The sequence below is a fragment of the Ranitomeya imitator genome, chromosome 1 (assembly GCF_032444005.1).
Source record: "Ranitomeya imitator isolate aRanImi1 chromosome 1, aRanImi1.pri, whole genome shotgun sequence".
Taxonomy (NCBI): Eukaryota; Metazoa; Chordata; class Amphibia; order Anura; family Dendrobatidae; genus Ranitomeya; species Ranitomeya imitator.
Genome location: NC_091282.1, coordinates 504,556,769 through 504,564,870, shown reverse-complemented (window position 1 = coordinate 504,564,870; position 8,102 = coordinate 504,556,769). Strand labels below are relative to the sequence as shown.

The 8,102-nt window shown below is 47.5% G+C and overlaps 1 protein-coding gene across 1 annotated transcript in view; it reads left to right on the top strand.

Moving 5' to 3' along the window:
* The first annotated feature begins 1,968 nt into the window (after positions 1-1,968).
* The window catches only part of RIGI (RNA sensor RIG-I), a 160,375-nt gene continuing 154,241 nt past the window's right edge, over positions 1,969-8,102 (top strand). Inside the window, exon 1 of the mRNA XM_069766397.1 lies at positions 1,969-2,108. The gene's annotated coding sequence lies outside the window, so the exon portion shown is untranslated. The remainder of the gene's footprint in view (positions 2,109-8,102) is intronic.

Sequence of the window (8,102 nt, the reverse complement as noted above, 5' to 3'; positions counted from 1 at the left end):
TCCATGTAGTTGCGTTTCCCTTACACACGGTCCATGTAGTTGCGTTGCCCTCACACACGGTCCATGTAGTTGTGTTTCCCTTACACACGGTCCATGTAGTTGCGTTGCCTTCACACACGGTCCATGTAGTTGCGTTTCCCTCACACTCTGTCCATGTAGTTGCGTTTCCCTCACACACTGTCCATGTAGTTGCGTTTCCCTCACACACTGTCCATGCAGTTGCGTTTCCCTCACACAGGGTCCATGCAGTTGCGTTTCCCTGACACACTGTCCATGTAGTTGCGTTTCCCTGACACACTGTCCATGTAGTTGCGTTTCCCTCACACACTGTCCATGTAGTTGCGTTTCCCTCACACACTGTCCATGCAGTTGCGTTTCCCTCACACACTGTCCATGCAGTTGCGTTTCCCTCACACAGGGTCCATGCAGTTGCGTTTCCCTGACACACTGTCCATGTAGTTGCGTTTCCCTGACACACTGTCCATGTAGTTGCGTTTCCCTCACACACTGTCCATGTAGTTGCGTTTCCCTCACACACTGTCCATGCAGTTGCGTTTCCCTCACACAGGGTCCATGCAGTTGCGTTTCCCTGACACACTGTCCATGTAGTTGCGTTTCCCTGACACACTGTTCATGCAGTTGCGTTTCCCTCACACTGTCCATGCAGTTGCGTTTCCCTCACACACTGTCCATGCAGTTGCGTTTCCCTCACACACGGTCCATGCAGTTGCGTTTCCCTCACACACTGTCCATGCAGTTGCGTTTCCCTCACACACGGTCCATGCAGTAGCGTTTCCCTCACACACGGTCCATGCAGTTGCGTTTCCCTCACACACTGTCCATGCAGTTGCGTTTCCCTCACACACTGTCCATGCAGTTGCGTTGCCTTCACACACGGTCCATGTAGTTGCGTTGCCTTCACACACGGTCCATGTAGTTGCGTTTCCCTCACACACTGTCCATGTAGTTGCGTTTCCCTCACACACTGTCCATGCAGTTGCGTTTCCCTCACACAGGGTCCATGCAGTTGCGTTTCCCTCACACACTGTCCATGCAGTTGCGTTTCCCTCACACACTGTCCATGCAGTTGCGTTTCCCTCACACACTGTCCATGCAGTTGCGTTTCCCTCACACACTGTCCATGCAGTTGCGTTTCCCTCACACACTGTCCATGCAGTTGCGTTTCCCTCACACACTGTCCATGCAGTGGCGTTTCCCTCACACACGGTCCATGCAGTTGCGTTTCCCTCACACACTGTCCATGCAGTTGCGTTTCCCTCACACACGGTCCATGCAGTGGCGTTTCCCTCACACACGGTCCATGCAGTGGCGTTTCCCTCACACACGGTCCATGCAGTTGCGTTTCCCTCACACACTGTCCATGCAGTTGCGTTTCCCTCACACACGGTCCATGCAGTAGCGTTTCCCTCACACACGGTCCATGCAGTTGCGTTTCCCTCACACACGGTCCATGCAGTTGCGTTTCCCTCACACACGGTCCATGTAGTTGCGTTTCCCTCACACACGGTCCATGCAGTAGCGTTTCCCTCACACACGGTCCATGCAGTTGCGTTTCCCTCACACACTGTCCATGCAGTTGCGTTTCCCTCACACACTGTCCATGCAGTTGCGTTTCCCTCACACACGGTCCATGCAGTTGCGTTTCCCTCACACACTGTCCATGTAGTTGCGTTTCCCTCACACACGGTCCATGCACTTGCGTTTCCCTCACACACAGTCCATGCAGTTGCGTTTCCCTCACACACTGTCCATGCAGTTGCGTTTCCCTGACACACAGTCCATGTAGTTGCGTTTCCCGCACACAGTGTCCATGTAGTTGCGTTTTCCTCAAACACCGTCCATGCAGTTGCACTTTCCCGGTGTGTTGTCACTTCAGCTTCTTGTATGACAGGCTCAGCCAGGAGACTGCGCATGCGCCCTGCTCCTGCCGCTGCTGGTAACTTTCGTTTCTTCTGCTCGGCGTTACCGCCCCGGTTCTTGGCTTGTGAATAAATGCAGGACGGCTCCTCTGTCCTCCTCAGTCTGTGACAGAGCTGCGTGCAGTCAGCTGGCTGTGGGAGAGGGCTGAGCGGAGGCACCATACTGTGGTAAGCAGCGTGTGACGGGGTACTACAACTCCCAGGAGTCATAATATAGTAATAGCTTGTGTGAGAGGATGCTGAACAGAGACCTGTTATTACTCGTACATGATGGGAGTTGTACCAGACCCACTGGACATGCTGCATGCAGTTGTTCTGGGTGGCTCTGACTACACCAGTATGCATGGCTTCCTTTATGAAAGGTGGGTTCTATCAGCTTACTGCCCCCCAGCAGACCCTAGGTCTCGTCCCATTATTGGTGATACCCTGGTGCCAGCAGACTGGACGGCTCGCCATGCATGGGAGCGAGCGTAGTACCAGGACGTGCGGCGCTGTACCCCCTGGACACGGTGGGGTGAGTATTCCAGCTCCACATTGTTTCCCCTGATGATTGCACTTGTTTTAAATTGTCTGTTTTTGTTTGGACTTTCCAATCATAACCTTCATAAAACTAATAATCTAGTGTAATGCCAGTAAATGATTGACCGTTTCCATATCAAGTCTACATTTCTTCATCATGTTTCCAGTTGGGCGCTATGTGCTCCATTTTGTGGTTGGGTTCCACCTTTATTCATCCAAGGAATCGAGAGTGAAACTGAGTCCAAGGCAACGTCAATATGATAATTACTGCTTCTTCGTAACACATTGCTGACATTGCTTATGTTCTCATATGAACACAGCCCTTCATGTTTTCTGCTACTAACAGAAGTCACATCCAAAGTGTGCATCCTCCTGTAACGGAAGCATGGACAATATCAGTTAGGCCATAGACACACTAGCGATTTTTAAAATCTGTCCGATTTTGTTCGTCCCCATTAGTAACTCCATAGTCACATTGTATAAAAACACAGACACCCAGAATAAAGTCTTTTAATTGAAAGAATGACACAAACTCTTTTAATTAATCTTAATTAAACCATGCTTAAGACATCACCCATTCCAGTGACACCATTTCTCTTGCAAGAGCATTAAAATAACAAAAAACATGCCTCACCTGTCCGCTGAGAAGACAATAATCCTTTTGTCCCATGACAGGTTTAGCTCTGCTACATCTAGATGACAGGGTGCGACCATACAGCCTGCCATCCAGCAGACACTGAGCAGCGTGTTGTACCGCTGCTCAGTGCCTTGTGGTGAACTCCTATAACCTGTCTGATGTCCCCGCAAGCATGAGAAAGTTCTTGTGCTCGCTGTGCCGGCAGAAAGGTCCTGGGAGTTCACAGCCAATGAGCTCGCTTCACCTAACTGACGTCAGCGCAAGCATCATTAGAAATTTTCCCACGGCGCTCATGCTGACATCAGTTAGGTGAAGTGAGTTCATTGGCTGTGAACTCCCAGGACCTTTCTGACAGCACCACAAGCGTGAAAACATTCTCATGCTTGCGTTGACGTCAGACAGGTTATAAGAGTTCACCGCGAGACACTGAGCAGCGGTAGCACACACTGCTCAGTGTCTGCTGGATGGCATGTTGTATGGTCACATCATGCAGCCTGCCATCTAGATGTAGCAGAGCTAGACATATCGTGGGACAAATGGATTATCTTCTCAGCGGACAGGTGAGGCATATTGGTTTTTGTTATTTTAATTCTCTTGCAGGGTACAATGGCTTCACTTGACTGGGCGATGCTGTAAGTATGGTTTAATTAAGATTGATTAAAATTTTTAGAGTTTGTGTCATTCTTTCAATCAAAAGGCTTTTATTCTGGGTGTATGTGTTTTTATACAATATGACTATGGGGTTAGTAATAGGGGCTTCTTATTGACACCTCTCAATCATTAACCTCTGGCCTTGATGTCACCTGCAAAATACAAAGGTGGCATCAACCTCCCCAACGGGTGAGAGCTTATGTTTTTAGCCTGGGGGGGCAATATCCATGGCCCCTTCCTAGGCTATTAATATCCGCCCACAGCTGTCTGCTTAGCCTTTGCTGATTATTAATTGTAGGAGGACCCTATGTCATTTTTTGTGTGGTCCCCTATTTTAATATCCCGTAAAGGCAAAGTATACAGTTGTGAACTGATATTAATAGCCTGGAAAGCTCCATGGATATTACCACACGCACACACACACGCTATAAACATCTGCCCCCCTGCTGATGGATTTCCCTTTGCTAGTTAAGAAAATTACTCAGGAGCTCTCTCTCTCTCTCTCTCTCTCTCTCTCCCTCTCCCTCTCCCCCTCCCTCCCTCTCTCCCTTTCCCCGAGTCTAGATGGTGGCCCGAGTCTAACGCATCTGGTATTCTAGAATATGTATGTATATAGCAGCCACATAGTATATAGCGCAGGCCACGACATATTCTTGAATACCCGATGCGTTACTACAGGCCACGCAGAATATAACATTGCCCACGCAGTATATAACATTGCCCACGCAGTATATAACACTGGCCACGTAGTATACAGCAGCCATGCAGTATATAACGCAGCCCACACAGTGTATAACACTGCCCACTTAGTATATAACACAGCCCACTGTTATGATCCGGTGACCTTGGAGCCGCATGAATAACTTTCACTCGAGTAGCTGGTAACTGTACTGACCGCAAAACCTGATCTAACACCGCAACTAGAAGTAGCCGTGGGGTGTGCCTAACAAACCCTAGACACCTCGTCACAGCCGGAGGACTAAATACCCTTATAGATGGAAATAGGAATACTACCTTGCCTCAGAGCAGAACCCCAAAGGATAGGCAGCCCCCCACAAATATTGACTGTGAGTAGGAGAGGAAAGACACATACACTCAGAAAACAGGATTTAGCAAAAGAGGCCACTCTAGCTAAAATAGGAAAGGATAGGACAGAATACTGTGCGGTCAGTATTAAAACACTTCCAAAAATATCCACAGCAGATTATACAAAACATTCCTCGATCTAACTAAAGACGTGGAACGTATATCTGCAACTCCAGAGAATCCTACACACAGAGCAGAAATACAATCAAAAATCCAGCACACAGGATGTGTGCCATAGAAAAAAAAACAGACACTTATCTTTGCTGAATAGGCAGCTAAGCAGGAGAAACCAGACAGAGGTCCAACACCTCCCAAAAACCATTGACAACTGGCAAGGACTAATGAATCCTGCAAACCTAAATACCCCAGTCAGAATTGCAATCAGTAGATACACCTGATCAGGACTGCAGCCCAGGGACAACTGCATTACCACCTACAACCACCGGAGGGAGCCCAAAAGCAGAATTCACAACAGCCCACGCAGTATATAACATTGCCCACATAGTATATAACACTGCCCACGTAGTATATAGCCATGTAATATATAACGCAGCCCACACAGTATATAACTGCCCACGTAGTATATAGCAGCCTTGTAGTATATAACGTAGCCCACGCAGTATATAACATTGCCCACATAGTTTATAACACTGCCCACGTAGTACATAGCAGCCATGTAGTATATAACGTAGCCCACGCAGTATGTAACACAGCCCACAAAGTATATAGCAATGTGGGCACTATATGCGTGGTTAAAAAAGACTTAAAATAAAAAATGAACATACTCACCCTCCGTAGGCCCCTTGAAGTCCTGGCACCTGTGTGCGGTGCACGCGGCACCTTCCGGTCCCAGGGTTGGTATGAGCGCAGGACCTGTGATGACATCGCTGTCACATGACCGTGACATCATGGAAGGTCCTTCTCTCATAGCATCTTTAGCATCGGAACCTGCCGCTTGCACTGCCGAGGACAGCACCACGTCGGAGGGTGAGAATAACCTTTTTTTTATTATTATTATTTTTAACATTAGATCGTTTTACTATAGTAAAAAGTTGATCACACAGGGTTAATAGCTGCGTTAATGGAATGCGTTACACCGCGGCATAACGCGGTCCATTAACACTGCCATTAACCCTGTGTGAGGGCTGACTGGAGGGGAGTATGGAGCGGGCACTGACTGCGGGGAGGAAGGGGCAGCCATGTTGCCGCTGGACTGTGCCCGTCGCTGATTGGTCATGGCAATGGTCGTGGGCGTTTTGCCACGACCAATCAGCGACTTGGATTTCCATGACAGACAGACCAATGAATATCCGTGACTGAAAGACAGACAGACGGAAGGGACCCTTAGACAATTATATCTAATATATAAAGCTGAATGTGTGTGTATGTGTGTATGTCCGGGATTGGCATCTGCACCGTCGCAGCTACAGCCACAAAATTTTGCACAGTCACACGTCTGGACCCCGAGAGCGTCATAGGCTATGTTGTAAGGCGAAATTTTAACCCTGCGCGTTCCAATTCACCAAACAATTTTGCCCCTATCTACATAATGGGGAAAATAGTGAAAGGAAAAGTGTTGGAGGCGTCAAAGCTACAGCCACAAAATTTTGCACAGTCACACGTCTGGACCCTGAGAGCGTCATAGGCTATGTTGTAAGGCGAAATTTTAACCCTGCGCGTTCCAATTCACCAAACAATTTTGCCCCTATCTACATAATGGGGAAAATAGTGAAAGGAAAAGTGTTGGAGGCGTCAAAGCTACAGCCACAAAATTTTGCACAGTCACACGTCTGGACCCTGAGAGCGTCATAGGCTATGTTGTAAGGCGAAATTTTAACCCTGCGCGTTCCAATTCACCAAACAATTTTGCCCCTATCTACATAATGGGGAAAATAGTGAAAGGAAAAGTGTTGGAGGCGTCAAAGCTACAGCCACAAAATTTTGCACAGTCACACGTCTGGACCCTGAGAGCGTCATAGGCTATGTTGTAAGGCGAAATTTTAACCCTGCGCGTTCCAATTCACCAAACAATTTTGCCCCTATCTACATAATGGGGAAAATAGTGAAAGGAAAAGTGTTGGAGGCGTCGCAGCTACAGCCACAAAATTTTGCACAGTCACACGTCTGGACCCCGAGAGCGTCATAGACTATGTTGTGAGGTTAAATTTTAACCCCGCGCTTTCCAATTCACCAAACAATTTTGCCCCTATCTACATAATGGGAAAAAATGAAAGGATAAGTGTAGGAGGCAAATTGACAGCTGCCAGATGTGAACAAGGGGGACTTAAAGAATGAGAGCGATGGCGCCAAAGAGTATATACCGTACAGTTGCTAACGTGGGGCCCCGACATGGGATACTCACCACACACGGGTATATGAACACACACACAAAATGCTCCACACACTACCACATGCTTGAACACATATTACCCTCAGCACACATTTCACCACAAATACACCAACCTCGCCACATAAAAGTCAAAACACATAAGTCGCCGCTCAAAACTCGCCACGCGCAGAACTCGCCACATGCAAAAACTAGGCTCTTGCAAAACTCTCCACAAGTGCAAAACTCACCTCATGGAAAACTCGCCACACGCAAAACTTGCACACGCGGAAAAATTGCCACATGCACAAAAGTTGCAACACATGCAAAAGTTGCCTCACACAAAACTTGCACATACTCAAAAGGCACCACACATAAAACTCGCCACGCGCAAAACTCGCCATGCGCAAAACTTGCTGCACACAACTTGCTACACTAACCTGTCACATGCAACTCGACACACAAAAAGTTGCTACACGCATGTTGCCACACAAAACTCATCTCACAAAAGTCGCTACATGCATGTCGCCACACGCAACTCAACACACACAACTTGACAAATGAAACTCGCCCTAAAACACACACAAGTCTGGTATTATCCTTCAAAAATAAAAATCTGATCAATAAGCAGACAAACTACAACAAATGTACCATATAGGAAATACGGCAGCTGTCAGTCACATGACCTGTCTATTATGTGTATGTGTGAGCTAATATATACTGCCAGGGGGAGGGCTTCCTGTTGGCTGAGGATTTATCAGGCTGCCAATTTAGCTTACAAATACTGAGGTAAAAATACTGAGCAAATAACGTGTGAACGAGGTCTAATACAGGAGGAGATGACACAAAGGTATTTACTATATACAGGAGAGATGACACACAGGTATATACTATATAGAGGAGGAGATGACATACAGGTACATATATATACAGGAGGAGATGA